The following is a 21,875-nucleotide window of genomic DNA, read 5'->3' as shown; positions in this document are numbered from 1 at the left end:
TGGAGATGTAGCAAAAAAGTACAATGCTTTTGAGTTCAATCCCCAGTACTGAAAAAAAGAAAGGAAAGAAGAAAAGGAGGGAGGGAGGAAGAAAGAAAATGAAAAAAAAAAAAAAAAAAAAAAGAAAGAAAGAAAGCGAGGGTAAAGAAGGAAACACTTCCATTTTCCTAATTGCCAGTGGCTGGAACTTGGCATGACAGTCACTGACATTCATCATTTAGTCACTTGCTAAAATTGATTTACCAGACCTGTCTGACTCTCCCAGGCATCTCCTTCCTCTATAACCAATGGTCTCCTGACAAGAAGACAGCAATCTTTTTCAAGGTTATTGAAGCTACACTCTGTGTTGAATCACAAAACCAGCTTCAATGTCCACTTACAGGCAAACTGAGGGTAGGTATGCTTCCAATTATTTTTTGTTGCAATAGAAAATTCCTTTTAGGTACTACAGTAATTTTTTTTATTTTATTGTAAACAAATGGCGTACAACTTGTTTCTCAAGGTACTACAGTAATTTCATGGGTAATTTTTATTTGAAGTCAATTGAGGCAAACTAATATTTCTGTACAGTTTCCGCATGTCCTATGATTTCTCATCAAGTTAGTGTAGCTATAATTGCACATTACTTTTAATATATTCCATTGCAATGGACCAAAATTGCTTTATTTATTAGCATAAGTCCAACTAGCTAATAACAAACACTTTTTTTGTCCTATTATATGACTTCTTAATCCAAAGAAAACTGATATTTTATGTCTTCATGTTCAGGATAACATGTTAACTAAGAAATAGAATTTTCATAACTCTTATTCTTCACAAAATGAAAGGTAAAATTTTGGTGAGAATATTTAACAATATCATTTGAACTTCAATAAGCATGCTTGTTTACAAAATTTTCATTCTTTCATCTTAAAAACTGTGGCAGAAAGTGTACTAGGTCACCCAAGGACATGAGACAAAATATTTTTAATTTGAAACTGCAAAATAATACTGAAATTCGCTCATTCATTCATTCATTTGTTCTTCACTCCACAGATTGACAGAACACTATACTACACCAGGAACTACTTTAGGCACTGATACCACAGTGTTCTAGAAAATCTGTGTCATCCAGAGCACACATTCTACTGAAACATAAACAAATAAATCGATAATAACTGTGTGACATAATGATGGAAAAGTTCTAAGAAAAAAATGAAAGGTAAGCCAGACGCAGTGGCCCACGCCTGTAATCCCAGAGGCTCTGGAGGCTGAGGCAGGAGGATCATGAGTTCAAAGCCAACCTCAGCAAAAGTGAGGCGTAAAACAACTCAGTGAGACACTGTCTCTAAATAAAACACAAAATAGGGCTGAGGATGTGGTTCAGTGGTCAAGTGCCCCTGAGTTCAATCCCTGGTACCCCCCTGCAAAAAAAATGAAAGGCAAGATAACAGTCCAATGGAGCTTTCTGCAATGACATATCTGTGTTGTCCAATGTGGTCACTGTGCTCTTCAAATGTGGCTAGTACAACCAAAGTACTGAATTTTTAATTTTATGCAATTTAATTAATTACATGGCTAGTGGTTACTGTGTTGAACAATGCAGGGATTGAGGGTAACATAGGGCAGGGAGAGGGAGCCTCATTCAGAGATGGTGGTCAGGGAAGAGATTTGAACAGAGTGAGAGAATGACCTAGAACTGGCCTTTCCCCAGAGAAGCCAGCCTAAACTTAAACGTTGCTAAGCAAAAATTATAGCAGTGCCATGGTATCTCATTAAGACTGTCAGTGGCCAGGCATGGTGGTACACAGTTGTAATCTCAGCAACTCAGGAGGCTGAGGGCAGAAGAATCACAAGTTCAAGGCCAGCCTCAACAACTAAGCAAGACCCTGTCTCAAAATAAAAAATTAAAAAGGCTAGTGATGTAGCTCAGAGGTAGAGTGCTCCTTGGTTCAATTCCCAGTATAACACTATCAATGGCAGTTCATGAAAAGCTTTCCAATAGTACTTCATAAACTGAGTGCTCCAGCAAATATTTAGAAATGATTCAACTTGCCATTTCCTTCTTATAAATCCAAATGAGCTAGATCAACCTCCCCAATGAACTGGTTTACCTTCTGTGAATACATAACAAACATTACTTGACCAATTATATTTCTGTTGCCTCAGTTTCCAGGAAATTCAGCATTAAATGAAAAATAGCAATCACAAAATACCTTATGTTTTCGGTATAACTATCTCCTATTTTCTCTATTATAATTTGAGTTTCATTGCATTTATCCCATTGTGTTGTTTTCTTTCATTTTAATCTACTCTGAATACTTTGGGAGTAGAAATGACATGAGTTATAATCCCATCATAAGTTAAAATGTTTAATTACTGTTTGTTTTAAATGAAGTATTAAAGAAAATAGTCATGTTAAAGGAGTCTGAGAGTTTGAGGACTGAAAGCTCTTCCAAGGATTCATTCTCATTCCTTGGAAAATACTGAATCCAAAGGATCTTATGAGGCACACACAAAAAATGGAAAGAATCTAGCTTAACTTGCTACAACTGACTGAGAAGGGTCTCCCAAACACTATATTCCCGCAGCAGAGACTTAGAAGGTAAGATCCAATTGGAAAAGAGCACACTGCAGGTCAGGCAACCCAGAAATATCCAGTTAGTAGAAATGGGTTTCCATGCTTACAGAGTTCAAAAGTTATTAGGCAACATGAGGTTTCACTGAAAAAAGCAAGCCTGATCCTTGAAAAAGGAGATGCACTCATAAGAGACCAGAAAAGGTTAAGAGGATGAGCTCCTGAACCATAGTAAATTTGCCCACTTAGTAACTGTGGCACTGGGCAAGATACTCGACATTCTGCACTCAGTATTCTCATCTGTAAAATGGGAATAATAATAGCTTCTATTTCATAATTTAATTGTGAGGCTTAAAAGGGAAAATCTATGTATCACGTGGAACAGTGTTGGGGACAAAAATAGTAAGTGCTCAATAACTATTCGTGCTTTGAAATCAAGTGCATTTGAGTTTAAATCAGCCTCCTCTGAAATCCTTTTCTATTTTTTGCAGTACTCCAGATTTAACTTGAGGGTGGCCTACCATTGAGTTACACCCCCAGTTCTTTTTATTTTATTTTGGGAGACAGTGTCTGGCCAAGTTGCTGAGGCTGATCTGGATCTTGCAAGCCTTCTGCCTTAGCCTCCAGAGTTGCTGGAATTACAGGTATGCGCCACCACATCTGGCCTTCTTTGGAATTTTTGGCAACATTTAATTTCTGTTTCAGTTACTTCATGTGTGAAATAAGAGCAGTAACATCTATCTAAAAGATCAGACTATCCTAGTTTAGCTGGATGTAATGGCATGGGCCTTGGGAGGCTGAGGTAAGAGGATCACTTGAGCCCATTAAGTACAGGCCAGCCTGGCCAACAGAGCAAAACCATCTCTTAAAGAAAGAAAATACCTAGCCCTTAGGGATATCTGATAAGAGGTGTAAAACTCAGAGCAAATGCCTATGCACAGTAAATGCCTATTTAGTGTTAGACCCCATCCCCTTCTGTCCTGACCATAGTAAGTCTCAGACCTGACCCCTGCAGATCACTGCCTTCTCTGGTGTTAAGCTTCTACTTGGACTTGAGACCAGCTCCATACAGACTTCTGAAACATTAATCCTCTTACTGCAAGGGGACCTCTGATGTATCTTTCTTCTCTTGAAGTGACCAAATATGTAAAAAGACTAAGAGTAATTTCTTAAGGTATAGGCTCTTGAGATATCTTACTGCTGACTTTTGAAGCTGGTGGGTCTTGGTCTATTTCTTAAATTATGGAAATTAATTTTTGTTATATTTTGTGCTTATATCACAAATTTTCTTTTATGTGTATTTAATATATAACAATAAAATTTAGAAAAATCAGGTCAAAAGAGTTTGTTAAGCAAGACAGAAGTGCCAATTACAAGCCATCAAGTATAGAAAAACAATCCAGGCTTTAAGTAAATGCACGTTTGAATAAGAGGCTGTTAGGTGTTACATTGTTGCACAGTTTTACATTCTGCAAACCATTTTTCAATGACCATAAAACTGACAGATATGCATTTTTAATTTGATTACGTTTTTTTTAAAATAATAATACATAACATATTATTAACTGATTTAATCATCACACTCTATGGCTACAGAACATTATTCTAAATAATAACATGATATTTTCTATACTTCCAACAAGTTCTGCAATAACCTGGTTTAATGACCCTGATTTTTCTCAGTGTAACACCTAACAGTCTCTTATATTCAAACATGCATTTACTTAAAGCCTGGATTGTTTTTCTATACTTGATGGCTTGTCATTGGCACTTCTGTCTTACTTAACAAACTCCTTTTTTAACCCAATTTTTCTAAATTTTATTGTTATATGTTAAATACACATATAAAAATTTATAATAAAATATAAGCACAAAATATAACAAAAATGAATTTCTGTAATTTAAGAAATAGACCAAGACCCCAAAAGTCTCTCTGCACCCTCCTTGGTCCTACCTTCTTCACCCCACTCCCCACCCCTCTCCGAGTAGACACCATCCAAAATTTGGTATTTATTACTTTATTTATAATCTACCCCATATGCATTTATGTGTAAACAATGTACTGGATAATATTGTTTTTACAATTCATACAATGGAATACTTCTATATGTATCCTTTTGCAATTTGCTTTCTAATGCAAGCTTAAATTTCTACAATTTATAGATTTATTAGGTGTGCATTTTACATTTATTAGTTTATACATTTATATATTTATACATTTATTAGTTGTTCGTATGTATAGTTCTTTTTCATTGTTATAGTCTCATACATAAATATATCTTATTCTAATAAACCATTCCCTTAACAATGGATGACTGCATTATTTCAAGTGTTTTGCTGTTACAAACAATGTAGCTATGAACAACATTCTCATGCATGCCTCCTAGCAAATGTATTTCTCAAAATACATTTGGAGAAGCAAGAGTTTTATTTCCAATCTTTGGTAAACTAACACTTTTGCAAAACACAATAAAAATAAGTTACTACAAGCCTACACATACCATGTGACTCTCTCTTCCACTCTTAGGTATATATTTACCCAAGATAAATGAAAGTATATGACCACATAGAGATCTGTACACAAATTTTCATAGCAGCTTTATCTGTAATGGCCCCAAACAGGACCAACTCTGACTCCATCAGTAGGTGAGTGGATAAATGAGTGTGGTATATCCTCACAATGGAATATTTGGCAACACAATGTTATGATCTACTGATAAATGCAACCACATGGATGAATTGTAAAATAATTATGCTTAGTAAAAGAAACCTACAAAAGTATAATCTGTAAAAATCCTATTTATAGGAAATTCTACAGAATGTAAACTAATCTACAGTGGCCAATAAGAGTATACTCTGTAAAAATTCCATTTATAGGAAATTCTAGACAATGTAAACTAATCTACAGTGACAGAAAGTTCTGTGGTGGCTCTGAGAAGGGGGAAGAGAATAGGAGCTGGTAAAGGGTGTGGAGCATCAAAAAGGAAAAAATACAAAGAGGCAAGAAATTATTTAGAGAGTGACAGATACGTTCATCACCTTGGCCATGGGTGTATGCTACATCAAAATTTATACAACTGTATATTTTACAAGCTGGGGATTCAGCTCAATAGTAGAGCATTTGCTAGCATGTATGGGGTCATAAGCTCAATTCCCAGAATCACACACACACAAAATGTATACTTTAAATATATGCAGTTTATTTTATGCTACTAACTCAAAAAACATAAAATAATAACTCACTAGAAAAAGGCAGAAGTCCTGGTCTTTTAAATTAAATTTGACAAAACTCTATTTCAATAAACTTAATAAGAAAAAAAGAAAAAGATTATAAAACTTTACCATTATTCACTAAAAGTAGGATTAATATAACTTGTGCTTATCTTGATGCAGACCTGTAGGAAATCATTTCCAAGCCAGCACTGGTCCCCAGATAAAATTTGAGAAGCAGTGTCCTAAGCTACATGAGCAACAGGTTCTTTAGCAGTGCTTCTTCGCCTTATTTGGCTGTTAGAATCACCCAGGGAGCTTTTTAATATTAACTTCATTTTTAATCTTTCTTTTTTTTTTAGGGTCTCTCTCTGTTCCCCAGGTTGGCTTTGAACTCACAATCTATCCTCCTGTCTTCAGCCTCTTGAGTAGCTGAGATTAAAAGTGGAGGCCACCATGCTTAACGCAACAGGGAAACTTTTTAAAAACAAAGACATAGGCCTGGGGATGCAGCTCAGTCACAGAGCATGTGCTTAGCATGTGCAGGAAATGAAGGAAGGAAGGAAGAAAGAAAAAAGGAAGGAAGGAAGGGAGGGAGGAAGGAAGGGAGGAGGAAGGAAGGAAAGAAGAAAGGGAGGGAGGAAGGGAAGGAAGAAAGGAAAGAAAAAGGTTCCATCTCCAAATACTCTGAAGTAACTTATTTGGGATGGAGATTCCCAAATATTCTTGGTTCGAGGACTGGCATGTCAAGTTTTTCATAGCACCCCTGGAATCAATATCTAATAATTCTGTTGAAGTAGTTAGTGCCAAACAATTTACGTCTTTATGTTCTAACAACATAGGAGCTGTTTGAAAAAGCTGTATAAAAAATTGAAAAAAAATATTTTTATTTCATTCTTAAATAACCACGAGTACCTACTAATGAGATGTGTGCACCCACAGGGCACTCTACAGCTTCTAAAACCCTGGTTGGATTGAACTCCATCACCCTGGTTTCCTGTTCCACAGCAGTTTTCTTGAGGCATCTGAAAACAGCAACCACCAAAAACCTTTTATATTAGAAAGGACTGCTGGGTGGACTAATACTGAATCTGCGCTTAACTGTCTTGAGCTAGTCATTCACATAACATCCAATGGAGAGATGCCAAGTGTCACTGAGTTCACTTGAATATTTAAAATATCCCACAGTCCTCTATGGTTTGCTGCGGTGCCCAGGACACTTGGAAACACAATTGAGAACCACAGGTCTGGTTTAAGGCCCAGTTATGTTTTTCTTTGAGATCTTCACATGGCACTGAGAACCACTGCTCTAGAGCCTGGACCAGGAGCTGAATGGCTGTACTGTGACCGCATCAGTTCTTGACAAGGCTACCCAGTTCTCCAACGCCTTTGTCCTGATTCATACTGCCATCAGCAGTGCCCGAGAGTCCCTCTTGCTACATATCGTTACTGCTGGTGTGGAGACTTTAAAACTTTTGCCACCCCAGAGTCTGTGAACTAGTACCACAGCTTTAATTTGCATTATTAGTAATCTTTGATTACTAATAAAATTAAACATTTTCATACTTTTATTAACCATTCACTTTTCCACTTCTGTAATTTCTATCCAAAGCTTCTGTTCATTTTTCTAGAGTGCCTTTTTTTCTTTATTAATTTACCAGTTATATGTTTAACAAATACCTTCTCCCAGTATTATTATTATTATTATTGGTACTAGGAATTGAGCCCAGGTGTGCTTTACCACTGAACTACATCCCCAGTCCTTTTTTATATTGTATTTAGAGACAGGGTCTTGCTAAGTTGCTTAGGGCCTCACTAAGTTGCCGAAGCTGGCCTTGAACTCACAATCCTCCTCTCAGCCTCCAGAGCCACTGGATTACACACATGAGCAACCGCACCCAGCTCCTTCCTTCAGTCTTTATGGCTTGTTTCCTCATTTACTTTGCAATGCTTTTGATGAGATGAAGTCCCACTTAAAAAGGATGAGTTTCTGTTTCCTAAGCTTTCGTCGGTTATATATATGACAAATATTTTCTGCCAGTTTGTGACTTCTTTCCTTCATCCCTGCCCCCACTCTTTTAGATGTGGCTTTTGATAATGTCCTTGCTTTTAAAGTAGTCTAATGACCGATCCTTTCTCTTGTGGCTAGCATTATCTTTGTTTCATTTAAGAAACCCTTCCCTCCCCCAAGGTCATAAATCTATTCTCCTTTATTTTCTGCCAAAAGTTTAAAAGTTTTGCCTTTTAGATTTAAGTTCCTTAATCTACCTGAAATTGATTTGTGGATGAAATGAAGTACCGATCTATTTTAATTATTTTCTATATGAATAATCAATTTCCCCTGTACCATTTAATGCACTGCCCCTCCCTTCCCACAGAGGTGGGCTGCCAAGTCAGCCGTGAATCATATTGACAGAGTGTGTCTGTTTCCAGGCTAGCCTATAACATTCCACTGATGTAGATAAGGTACTGAGGTAAAGGACAGTTCCTCCGAGAAGAACGTTACATCATCTACACCTTAGTCCATAAGTTTGTTACACTTTGAATTTTCTGCATCAAACTGGATGTTGCTACTAAGGTAGCCTAAGAGCAATCTATAGATGAAAACTGAATTTGAACAAAAGGAGCAAAGCCATAACGATGCTGAATGTCATCAATGGATATATCAAACCTAAAATTTTTATCATTATGTAAGTAATGTATATTATATATACATATATGCATGATTAAAGAAAATATAATACACAAATCAGCAAAAGAAAAAAATTACCCCTGTAGCACCTTTTCTCCCCTACCCCCACAAAGTAGGTAAGTTCAGGATCTCCACATCTTTGTTTACCGTGGTCCACTAGGCCCTGGGTGTCCTGAGTATTTCTTCTTCCCCATGTTTGAGCCTCGAACTAGGATCTGGTCTCCTATGCCGGTGAAGTTGTTTCAACTACAAAGGACTCCACGCGCCCAAGGTGATAGCCTCCCATGCTTTCTCTCACTAATTCCTCCCTGGGTTCCTAATTTTTTGTTGCTGGCAGTGTGATAAATGTCAAAAATCTTGGAATCAAAAATTGTTGGACAACTACTGTCCCATAATTATTTGTCTATGTTTGATGTCATTTCTGAGGGTTCGCATCAACTTCTTTTGGTTGGGGTAGAAGCTAGTCTCTTAGTACTACAGCCATGATCCAAATGCAGACTTCAAGAATCAGCACAAGGAAAACTACATGTGCTCAGCAAGAAATTCCAAAAGAGACTGCTTGCTTTGCAGAATGTCAGTCCAGAAGCAAAACTGAACTGCATACATTTTCTGATTATTATAACCAGAAAGAAATTCTCTACATGCCTAATAAATCTCATCTTTTTTTGAACAAATATATACAGAATATATAGGCAAACTATTTTTCCTGGGTCTTGTCTCATGAATGTCTTTGTCTTTATAATGTAGATAAGAGGAAATTATTTAAGTCATTGTAAGTTATATTCTGGGTATCCATGTATAAAGGTTTTAAGTGATAAGATTCATATTCCCTTTCCTAATGAAAAAATCAAACCTCTCCACCACTGAAAAATTAAGGAATGAATTTTTTTCCCTTGTTTTCCTTTTCTTTCTTTTTATGATCACTCTTCCTTCCAATGAACATTCATTGCATGCCCTATGCATTTAGGTGCCAAATTGTTGGCTTCATTATAATGTATGAAAAAAATCTGGAGGATTTATTTATATGCATGTTTTGTATAAAAGCAAGTCTGTCCTGTTCAAAGACAACTTGTTAAGCCATTCATTCCATTCAGCTCAAGAAAACAGATTGAAATCAGCTGAGGCTGTGACCTCACTACAAGGCCCCAGATAATAGGAATATCTCAGAGGAAATTATTCTAGCTCAGAGCTCAGAAAATGAAAGCCTTGTTTCAGAAGAAAGAACCATAGAAAGGAGGCTTTCTTTTAGGGGAAAAAGGTTGTTTCATACTACTCCAGAAAAAAAAAAAAAGTGGTGTCTCTTCTGAAAGCCAAAGAAGAAAGTAATTAGGGATCATTCCAGATCTTGTAATTACTAGCAAAAAGCATTATATGACATGAAATTATCAATGTGACCTAGATTTTTTCCTTTTTCCATATTTTTATTGGTGCAGTACAGTTGCACATAATGGTGGGATTTGCTGTTATGTATTTGTACATGTACATGATATAACTATATAGTTTTGTCAATATCCTTCCCCAGTATCCCCAGGATCTCACCTTTCCCTCCCCTCCTCCATCCTCTGGTCTCTCTCCTCTCTTCTGATCTCCTCTGGATTTTCATAAGATTCCCCACCACTACCACCTTTCTTTTCCTTTTTCCTTCCTATCTTCCACATTTGAGATAAAACATCAAACCCTTCACTTTCTTAGTTATTCCACTTAACATAATGTTCTCAAGTTCAATTCATTTTCCTGCAAATGACATAATTTCATTCTTCTTTATGGCTGAATAAAACTCCATTGTGTGTGTGTGTGTGTATATATATATATATATATATATATATATATATATATATATCTATATATCTCACATCTTCTTTATCCATTGATCCATTGATAGACACTGAGGCTGGTTCCATGGTTTGGCTATTGTGTATTGTGCTTCTACAAACATGAGTGTGCATGTATCACTTTTGTATGATGACTTTAATTCTTTAGGATAAATTCCGAGGAATGGTATAGCTGAGTCATATGGTGGTTCCATGCCTAGTCTTTTGAAGAACCTCCATACTAATTTCCATAGTAGTTGTACCAATTTATAATCCCAACAGTATAAAAGTGTTCTTTTTTCTCCACATTCTCTCCAGTATTTATTATTATTTGTATTCTTGATGGATGTCATTCTAATTGGAGTGAGATAAAATCTCAGTGTAGTTTCAATTTGCATTTCCCTGATTGCTCAAGATGTTGAAAAATTTTTTCATATATTTGTTGGCCATCTGAACTTCTATGAAGTGTTTGTTTAATTCATTTGCCCATTTATTAATTGGGTTATTTGTTTTTATGGTGTTAAGATTTTTGAGTTCTTTATATATTCTGAATATTAATTTTTTGTCAGAAGAGTAGGTCAAGAAGATTTTCCCCCATCCTGTAGGTTGTCTCTGTACATTCTTAATTGTATTCTTTGTTGTGCAGAAGCCTTACAATTTGATGCCATTTCATTTGTTAATTCCTGGTATTATTTCCTGAGCTTTAGGGGTCCTATTGAGAAAGTCATTGCCAATGGCTATATGTTGAAGTGTGGACCGTATGTTTTCTTCTAGGAGTGCCATAGTTTCTGGTCTAATTCCTAGGTCTTTCATCCATTTTGAGTTAAGAGATAAAGGTCTAGTTTCATTCTTCTACATATGGATAACCTCTTTTCCCAGCACCATTTGTTAAAAGGCTGTCTTTTCTCCAATGTGTATTTTGGGCACCTTTGTCAAGGATCGGATGACTACAGATGGGCAGTTTGTCTCTGTGTTTTCTGCTCTGTTCCACTGGGCTGTTTTTATGCAAGTACCATGCAGTGTTTGTTACTATGGCTCTGTAGTATAATTTGAAGTCAGGTACTGTGATGCCTCCAGCATCGCTTTTATTTGAGTTAGAAAAGCTTTGGCTATTCTGGGTCTTTAATTCTTCAAAGTGAATTTGAGGACTCTTTTTCTAGTTCTGTGCAGAATGTCACTGGTAATTCGATGGGGATTGCATTGAACTTGTATATTGTTAATACCAATCTAGATTTTCTTAAAATTCAATTGTGACTAGGATGTAGAACAGATAAAGTGACTTTTATTAAGAAAAGAATTTCTTGGACATAGTTTCTCTTTCGATCTGTATTTGGGTACTGAGCATTCTTACTGGTTAACAAAAAAATAAACTGTATGTTTTGAGTTCATCTTCTTGTCCTCATGTAATACAATTTTTCCCTCAATTTTTAAAAACTGCCTGAGTCTAAATGATTATTTGTAATAACAGATAGCATCTCTAATTCTGCATAGAAGATTCCATAACCTGTCAGTGGGTAAGTGACAGAGCCAGTATTTGGAACTGGTTACAAAATCTGCCTATCACTATATTATGCTGTCTACAAGTCAAAATGCAGCAAGAAGCTAAAAATTAGGAACCTAATAAGAAACATTCATGAGAGAACATGAAACTTTTGCCCTGGAAGTACAGAAATAAAAAAGTAGTTTAAGCAGAGTAAGAAATGAACTTGTTCAGACCAAACCAAAGCAAAAGCATCCTCCAGTTATCCCTGTCCCAGTCTGCTATGGTGAAAGCGACTGTGAGTTGCTGACACAATATATACTCTTCTCATTCCCTTACTAAAGAATGCTGATGCTGTTTGGGTGACAATGTTCCTAGAATGAAGGCTACTTTACCCCAACCTCCTTGGCTGCTAGATGTATAACAAGGATACGTGAGCAAAAGTTAAGCAGATGGAAGCCAGGGAGCTGATTTAGTTGAGATGGATAGATAGATACATTGTTTTGTTATGTTTTGTTGGCCATTCTACTTTCTTCCTGCGTGAAACATGATCTGGTGGCCCAAAACAATCTACAGTTTCAGTACAAGATACTAATGGCATTTTTCCCAGATATAGAAAAAGCAATCCTAAAATTTGAATGGAACCACCAAAAAATCCTGAATTGTCAAAGCACCTTGAGAACGGACAAAGCTGGAAGCATCATACTCTCTGATTTCAAACTATACGACAAAGGTACAGTAAACAAAAAGTATGGAAATGACATAAAAGCAGATACAAAGACAAATACCAATGGAACAGAATAGAGAGCCCAGGAGTAACCCCACACATGTATGTGCAACTAATCTCTGACAAGAGTACCAAGAATACACAATGGGGAAATGCTCATCTCTTAAAGAATGTTGAGAAAACTGAATATCCACATGCAGAAGAATGGGACTCTTGCCTTATAGCTACATAAAAGTTAACTCAAAATGGATCAACCATACATAGGAGAAAAGCTCCTTCACATTGTCCTGGACAGTGAGGTTTTGAACATGACATAAAAAGCACAGGAAACAAGAGCAGAACTAAACAAGAAGGACTGTGTCAAATTTAAAAGTTTTTGCATAGCAAAGGAAACAATCAACAAAACGAAAAGGCAGCCTATGAAATGGGAGAAAACATCTGCACACCATTTATCTGATAAACTGTTAATATCAAAAAATAGAGAGCCCTGGGCGCAGCTCAGTGGTAGAGCCCCTGCTTGGCATGCGTAAGCCCCATATTCAATCCCCAGAACCACATAAGAAAAAAATTGTTAGGACATATTTTTGGCCCAACGTATGATCCAGATGCACTTAAGGAGAAAGTATGCTCTGCTCCTGTTGAACGATATGCTCTGTGTGTGTCTATGGGTCCATTGGTTTACAGTGCTCCTCAAGTCTGCTGTTTCCTTATTGGTTTTACTTCTGTATGATCTACCCATGGGTGAAACTGGGGTGCTGAAGTCCTCTTCTGTTACTGTACTGCTGTCTGTTTTCCCCTTCAGTTGTGTTAATATTTGCTCTATGCATTGAGGTGCCCCAGGGCTGAAGGTATGTGTGTATTGTATTTATAAATGTTATTTCCTCTTGATAAAATGACCTCATGATTACCATACATAGTGACTTTGTGTCTTGTGACAGACACTGAAAGTCTGTATGGTCTGAAATAACAATATTCGCTCTGCTCTCTGATGGTTACCATTTGCATGGAATGTCTTTCTATCCCTTTATTCTTAGTCTGTTTGTGTTCTTAAATCTAAAGTGAGTTTTCTATAGGCCACAAATTGTTGGATCTTGTTTTTTCATTCATTTGGCCAATTTTTCCTTTTTATTGGGAATTTAAAGTAACTATTGATAGTTAAGGACTTACTATTTTAATTTTGCTAATAGCTTTATGACCTCTGTAATTCCTTTGTTCTTTTCTTCCTCCTTTGCTGTCTTCCTTTATGATGTGTGTGTGTCTGTGTGTTTGTGTGTGTGTGTGTGTGTGTGTGTGTGTGTGTGATAGTATGCTTTGATTCCTTTCTCTATCTTTTGGGTATCTGCTAGAGGTATTTTTGTGGTTACCATGGGTCTTACATAAACCATTGTATAGTTATAACATTCTATTTTAAGCAGATAACTTTAATCATGTACAAAAACTACACTTTTACTTCTTGTACCTCATTACGCAACTGATGTCATATTTTGTAACTTTTATATTGTATATCCATTAACAAATTATTTTAATTATAATTATCTTTAAAGCTTTTGTCATCTAACTTTTACACTAGAGTTAAAGTAAACTTCTATTGTCTACTTAGCAATAGCTGGTCTGCCAGATATTATTTATGGACCAAGCATTTCTCTTTGATTTTGCCTTATGCCTCACCACATCTCTGATCTGCCATTATAGTGAATATTGACAAGATTGGGGTAAGGATTAGGGGGAAACAGGAGAGCAAGAAGAAAAAGAGAAAGAAAATATTATAGACTGGTCAACAGGGGAGTAAGGCTCAAGAGAAGGTGAGGTTTTCAGCTTTGTACATTATTTGGTGATTTTTTTTAACCAGAGAATGTAAGTATCTTTTTTAGTCCCGTTGAAATGGCTTTGTAAAAACTAGAATGTTATTCTTCCTTAAAGGCACTTTCTAGGTTCTAACCCCGTATCCTCAACATGCTGATTTTGGAGCCATGGTTGAATTTCCTAAGGTAAAACTGTGAACCTAAGGACGAAGTTTTCCTATCAGGGTTCATGAAGAAATGAAAACTTGAAAATATTTTAATTTAGTCTTCATTAAAGAAAGTTATGGTGGCGCATGACTATAATTCCAGTGGCTCAGAAGGCTGAGATAAGAGGATCACAAGTTCAAAGCCAGTCTCAGCAAAAGAGAGGCACTAAGCAATTCAGTGAGACCCTGCAGCTAAATAAAATAGAAAATAGGGCTGGGGATGTGGCTCAGTGGTCAGGTGCACCTGAGTTCAATCCCCGGTACACCCCTGCAAAAAAATTAAAGAATCCATGGGTGATGAAAATGCTTAGTGAGAGAGTTCAAGAAAACTTTGAAACCAGTCATTTAAGAACTGAGGGTATTGGGTCCAAATTATGCTGCATCACCAAGTACTTTCACTTTGTGGTCTTGAGAGTACAGTGAACAAAGAACACATAAGTGACAGACACAGACATCTGCATTACCCATTGATGCATACATGCTATCTCTTGTCAGACTAACAGGCAGCTTTCTTTTTTTTTTATTGGTTCTTTTATTTATACATGACAGTAGAATTCACTCTGATATAATTATACAAGCATAGACTATATCTTATTCTAGTTAGGCCCCCATTCTTATGAATGTACATGATGGTGGGATTCACTGTGGTGTGTTCATATATGTACACAGGAAAATTATTTCAGATTCAGTCCACTTTCCTTTTCCTATCCCTCTCCCTTCCCTTATCACCCCTTTGTCTAACCTATGAATATCTATTCTTCCCCTCTCCCTCCTTATTGTGGGTTAGCTTCCACATATCAGACACATTTGACCTTTGGCTTTGAGGGGACTGGCTTATTTCACTTAGCATGATAGCCTCCAGATCCATCCATTTACTGGCAAATTCATACAGTCATTCTTCTTTATAGCTGAGTAATACTCCAATGCGCATATATACCACATTTTATTTATCCACTCATTTGTCGAAGAGTACCTAGGTTGGTTCCATAGCTTGGCTATTGTGAATTGAGCTGCTATAAAAGTTGATGTGGCTACATCATTGTAGTATGCTGATTTTAAGTCCTTTGGGTATGTGCCAAGGAGTGAGATAACCAGGTCAAATGATGATTCCATTCCAAATTTTCTAAGGAATCTCCATACTGCTTTCCACAGTGGTTGCACCAATCTGCAGTCCCACCAGCAAAGTATGAGTGTACCTTTCCTCCACATCCTCACCAATATTTGTTATTTGTATTCTTGATAATTGCCATTCTGACTAGAGTGAGATGGAATTTCACTGTAGTTTTAATTTGCATTTCTTTAACTGCTAGAGATGTTCAACATTTGTTCATAAACTTGTTGACCTTTCATAATAGGTGGCTTTCAATTGTTGGTAAGTAATATCATGGAAGCTCTCTGGCAGGCAATTTTACACCACAGAGGACTTAATCTATGACCTTGAGATTATGTATATTTGTTACAGAAAACTGAATTTCTTAGAACACAAATTATAAAAGATCTTTTTACATAAATTTATAAACAATGTTTTACATAGAAAATTGATTTTCTCACTCACCTTGCTATAATTAACTCAATGTCCATGATTTTGCTCCTTTTGTTATGATTGATCTCACCAATATATAAACTCATGCTACTCAGGAAAAATACCCAGATTCACATAATAAGATATTTTACTCCCAGTTACATAGTAAAATAAAATAACACTTACAGCAGGTTCATTTACAACACCGCAATGCCTAATGTCATTCTCTGCAAACTTGGCAAGCTGTTTGCCCAGGTGAACAATATATTGTTCTAATAAGAACTGTTTGCCCAGAAGAGCAAACTGTTTGTCCTGATAAATTGATTTGCAAGAATTTCCCAAAGCAAACACTGAAGTTATTTATTAATTTACTGTCTTATCTTCCTGGGCAAGAACTTCCTGGAACAAAGAAAGAAGTCCTGTCAATGCAAGTGGGTGACTCAGTTCTAATATCTCCCGTCACACGTGTGACTAACAAATGGCTGAGGAGAAAAAAACCTGAGTGAAAGAGAGGAATTTTCAACCATAGAATTGTAGAGGTGGGTGATTAGGCTAAGATCATAAATTTACTGTAAAATTAACTGGGACCCAGACAGTCCAAATAACCTGCCCAAATCCACACAGTAAGAGAGGAGACAATAAAACCCAAATATTTTTGCCTCCTAATCCAATCATATCACTCAGTTCCTGCTTTGAACTAGTCCTTTCAAAGTGGAGAAGCAGAGGTAAATGTCTTACAACACCTATAAAGAGCTTCCAGGTCTTCGAGCATCCCCATAAATGTGACACAGATTTAAGCAAAGGCACAACATTTGCAAAGCTGTCAACTCATATAACTCCCATACTTCACGATGAAAAACTTGAGAAATGAATAAAGTTTTGTTCATTTTATGTCTATAGAAACCATGATACACTTTTGCAAAAATGTTCATTCCATCATTTGTTCTTCTGCATTCTAGATTTGAACACTATTAATCTAAACCCTCACCTAAACTAGTAAAGAACAAGTACTAGTAAAGAACTTGGGGAGCACTCCAATGTCACAACGTCACCACTGAAACATTTTACATAAAGGTCTGATTATTTTTGTTCTTTTTGTGACTCTTAATCATCTTGAAAAGGTAAAATCTAGACAACATGTCTTATGTTTAGGCTGCTGAGACAGTGGAAAGACAACACATCACACTGAGAAAAACTTCTTGTTGTGTAACGCTTGGTGGTCCAAACACAGGAGCCACTAGCCACATGTGACCATTTAAATGTAAATTAAGTAAAGAAAACAAAATTCAAAAGTCTGTTCTTTGGTTGCATTTTTATATTTTTACAATAGAAATGAATGTGAACTTCCAGCAATTTTTAGGGGTATGTTGTATTTGGCCACTTTACTATTGAATATAACATCACTCTAGTAAATGTGCATAATTAAATAAAAACCAAGCAAGGATAAATCAGTTAGGATAGGGTAATACATAACAAAGAACCACAAAATCTCAGTGTCTTAACACAACAAAGCTTCATTTGTTCCAGTCCATGTTCAAAGTAGATGTTTCTGGTCAGATGAGGTTCCCCTGGATACATCTCTACTAAGCAGTGATTGGGAGAGACAGACTCCTCTGAATTCACTCCACCACTGGAGGGAGAGAGGAGGAAGGGAGAGACATTGTGTGCATGGGAGCATTTTAGATTTTGTCAAATATTTGGGAACTAGGTCTGGAAATGTCACCCATCATTCCTCCCCATCATCTATGGACCATAAATAGTCTTCTCATCCCACAAAGATGTCAAAGAGAAGAGAAGGCTATCTCCCTACACCCCCATGAAGAAAATGAAATGGAGAGGTGAGCACAGAGTGCTATCTCTGATACAGAAATCAGGAACATTCAGACCTCATCATTCGAGTACATGAGAACCTGTTTCCAGCAAGTCCCAAGATGTTATTGCTGTGGCAGATTGTGTTATTGGTCAAAAATATTCAGTGTCCCTCACCTGGAAGGATTATACATCTCTACCATACTGATGCCAGGCTTGGCTGTTTGACCCCTCTCTGGCAGGGCTGCACACCCAGAGTGGCCATCTGACTCAATTTGTAAAACGGTGGCATGGCATGCGCACTGTCAAGCAGAAGCTTTAAGAACCATTGCACATTTCCATTTCTACTGCCCTCTGCTAAAAGACTAGCAAAGCCTCAGAGAGGGCTGCTCCTTGAGTACATGCCTCAGAATGACCATGACATGGGAGAGTGTCCTGGTTACCTACCATGGACGTCCAGAGATAAACTTTTGTTGTAAGTTCCTGAAATTCTGACTTGTGCTTATCACTTTTCTATTCATAAAACACATTTTGTGAATTGAAGAAAATTTAAGTGTCAGAAACTTTGTACATAACAATGGAGATCAAGAAATCAAAAGTCGACAGAAAATTTGTCACTAATTCATCTACCTATTTCCAAAGTTTCAGGCAGAAAAAGTCCTGTCATCCTTGATTTACTTTTCTGAAGAGTCCAAAGTCATTTCTCTAATGAGAAGCAAATTCTCATTAGATCTTAAATGGGGGGTGGGGGGGACCATCAACCATAAGACATTGTAGTTACAGTCAATTCCTGACTATTCAAGGCAGTACAGTAGCAAGAAATCAGCGTAGGCCAGCGTGGTGGCCCATGCCTGTAATCCCAAGGACTCAGGAGGCTAAGGCAGAATTGTAAGTTCAGGGAAGCCTGGGGAACTTAGCAAGACCATTTCAAAATAAAAAAAATAAAAAGAGTTGAGGATATAGCTCAGTGGAAGACAGCGTCTGTGTTCAATCCCCAGTACCAGAGAGAGAGAGAGAAAGAGAGAGAGAGAGAGAGAGAGAGAGAGAGAGAGAGAGAGAGAGAGAGAGAGAAATTAGTGTAGCATGAAATCAAACCAATAAATGTTTTCTCCTTGCAAGGCACTGCATTAGAGATCGTCAAAAATGATCAAACACTTCACAGCACCCTAAAATGCTAGCTGTCTTCAGCAGTCCTGACCATGAGGATCGATATGCCTATTTATAAACTAAGAGCAAAATGGCCAAAAGGCAGATAGAAATAGAGAAATAAGAAAATTAAGAAACATGAATTTTCAAACCCATTGGACAAGTAAAACTCTGTGAATAACATTCATCAAACTTCATGATAAGTTATAGCAATGCCTTCAATTCTCCATCATTTCCAACCCTCTGATTTCCTCAAAACAATTTTCTAAAACTTTTATGAATCAAAAAACTACAAATCTCTTCAGGTCAGTAAATTTTTATTCTGCACAGTACCAGACAGTGGGAACTGCAGAGTCTCATCCTTGGAAATGAATCATCTGCTCAGGAGAGAAATTTACATATAAGAAAATACTGGAAAATTACAACTCAAACCATGCATGGTGGTACATGCCTATAGTCCCAGCTAGTCAGGAAGCTGAGACAGGAGGACTGCTTAGCCCAGAAGTTCAAGGCCAGCCTGGGCATCATAGCTAAACCTCTGTCTCCATCTCTCTCTCTCTCTCTCTCTCTCCCTCTCTCTCTCTCTCTCTCTCTCTCTCTCTCTCTCTCTCTAGTGCCATCAGAAATCAAAATTTCATCCCCCCTCCCAGCACCACCACATGCCATGAACTAAGAATCTTTCTTCTGCCATGCCTTTCTGCCATGATGCCAAAGCAATGGAGCCATTCAACCATGGACTGAAACCTCCATTAACTGTGAGCCAAAATAAATCTTCCTTCCTTAAAAAAATAAAAAAGAGGGGCTGGGGAGATAGCTTAGTCAGTAGAGTGCTTGCCTTGTAAGCATAAGGCCCTGGGTTCAATCCCCAGCACCAAAAAAAAATAAATAAATAAAAATGAAAGCGATCAAAATTTTTATCCTTCCCATATAATCAAAAGAACACATTGAGATATTTGCCACTCACTTTCTGAACTGGGTCTACAATGAGCAGTTTCCTATTTTACACTGACACTCTTTAAATTCTCCTCTATTTGAAATCAAATAAAAGTAGGTACATCTAAACAAGCATACCCGGGCAGTTCTTCATTTCCAACAGATAATTAAAAGCAGCTGCAACAATAATCTTGGTGAACAGAATGCACCTTGGAGCAACTGCCACCATGATTCCGCCAGACACCACAGTCTTGTCCAGGCAGATCAGTAACTTACTTCTCCCCTGGGATCGGCTGCACCAGGATTTCTAGATCAAATTTGGCTTTGGTGAATTGATAAGGTGCACACAGATACAAGGAGAAAAATGTAATCACACTAAAATTGCATAGGTCATTGTTTTTCTTCATTAGCAGTATAAGTAAATTCTAATTTTAAGCATCAGTTGTTAAGAAAACCTAATTGTGTTTCAAAAGTCAGTGAAGGAGAAATGATATTTTCTGATACAATCATTAGCTTAGCTAATTTTGAAAATGAACTGAAAAACAGAATCCTAAACATACAACATAAGATAACCAGCTGTCTTATTGCCATTTAGATGCATAAAATAAAGGGCTCCTGATGGTAACTTTTAATGATTTCAAATGTTAATAAGGAAAAAAATTGAGACTAAAAATAAATTATTTTCATTCTGTATCCAGAACTGCTATACACCATGGCTTTAAATATGACAAATTAGTAAAAAGTGGAATTTTCTATAAACACCTTTAGTACTTTTCTGCATTGCTCCAAATGCCAAAAATATTCCTATATTCATTTCTGGCTCCACTGTAAAAAGTAATATTCTAATTTCTGGGTAAAAATGGATTGAAAACATATTTTTAATTTCTGAAATTCCCCTAAAGCTACAGTCAATTTAAAAAAAAGGTTTTTTTAATGCCCACAAGAGAATGTGATAGGAGACAATCTCTACAAACTGTTAAAAGCCAGATACAGATGGCCGAGGAGTAACTGACCGTGCAGACCTGAGAAGCAAATCCTCGTTAATTAATAACACCACTGTGAAGATTAAATGAAATGTTACAAAATCAGTACAGAATAAATGCTCACTTTTCTTATTAATAAAATGTTTACAATGGGTGATCTTTTGGAAGACAGCATAACATTTTGAATCAGGAAACAAGAACCAGGAGAGAATGCTGTAAGGAAAATCAAACCTGCCAAAGCCAGAGTGGACTAAAGGAAAATGAAAAATTCAACTTTAGACTCTTCAAGGGAACCATGTACTTCCTTAGGACAAGGGTGACTTGGCCTAGGAAAGTCTTTGTAGAAGAGACCCAAGGAAAAGCATATTTGGAAATATGAGAAAGTAAAGAAATTTTAATAATCTAACCACAGGAAATACCAAGAGAAAGGCCTAAACCCAGAATAGAATGTGTACCAGGTGCCTATTTTGGGGCCTCTGTTCCCCATTAGATGAAAGTTAAGTGCAGCTGAGAACATCAGAGAAAACATCCGTTTTGAAGAAGAAGGAAGTGCAGAACCAGGAAACTCGTCCTTGGCAGGTGACTTCACGATCAAGTCAGGAAGTCCTCTGGATTCTTTGAGAGAAGCACTAGAATTGGACCCTGAAGTCTACATGTAAATTCAACTGTCTCTGCCACTTCATAAGAGGAGAGAGCAAAAGAACAGGTAAGAACTCTAGACTTGGGCTTTGATTAAGTAGGGTTCTGCCTCTTTACCTAGTATGAGTGCAAATCCTCTACTTTAAATCCTCTTCAAGACTGGGCATGTGGCTCAGGGGTAGAGCACCAGCCTAGCATGAGTAAGGCCCCGGGATTCATGCTCAGCACCACTAAATAAATAAATATATAAATGAATAAATAAATACTCTTCAGTCCCACTCCAACGATATGAATTACCTCAGTCTCATACACAATCATCACACAATTAAAAAAAATAACAATATTATCACTATAAAAA

The 21,875-nt window shown here is 36.9% G+C and overlaps 1 protein-coding gene across 1 annotated transcript in view; it reads right to left on the bottom strand.

The window, feature by feature from the left end:
• The window catches only part of Bicd1 (BICD cargo adaptor 1), a 251,548-nt gene that overhangs the window by 161,033 nt on the left and 68,640 nt on the right, over positions 1-21,875 (bottom strand).

The sequence above is a fragment of the Sciurus carolinensis genome, chromosome 4, assembly GCF_902686445.1.
Source record: "Sciurus carolinensis chromosome 4, mSciCar1.2, whole genome shotgun sequence".
Lineage (NCBI taxonomy): Eukaryota > Metazoa > Chordata > Mammalia > Rodentia > Sciuridae > Sciurus > Sciurus carolinensis.
The sequence above is the reverse complement of the archived record's forward strand: the minus strand, read 5'-3'. Positions and strand labels throughout refer to the sequence as shown.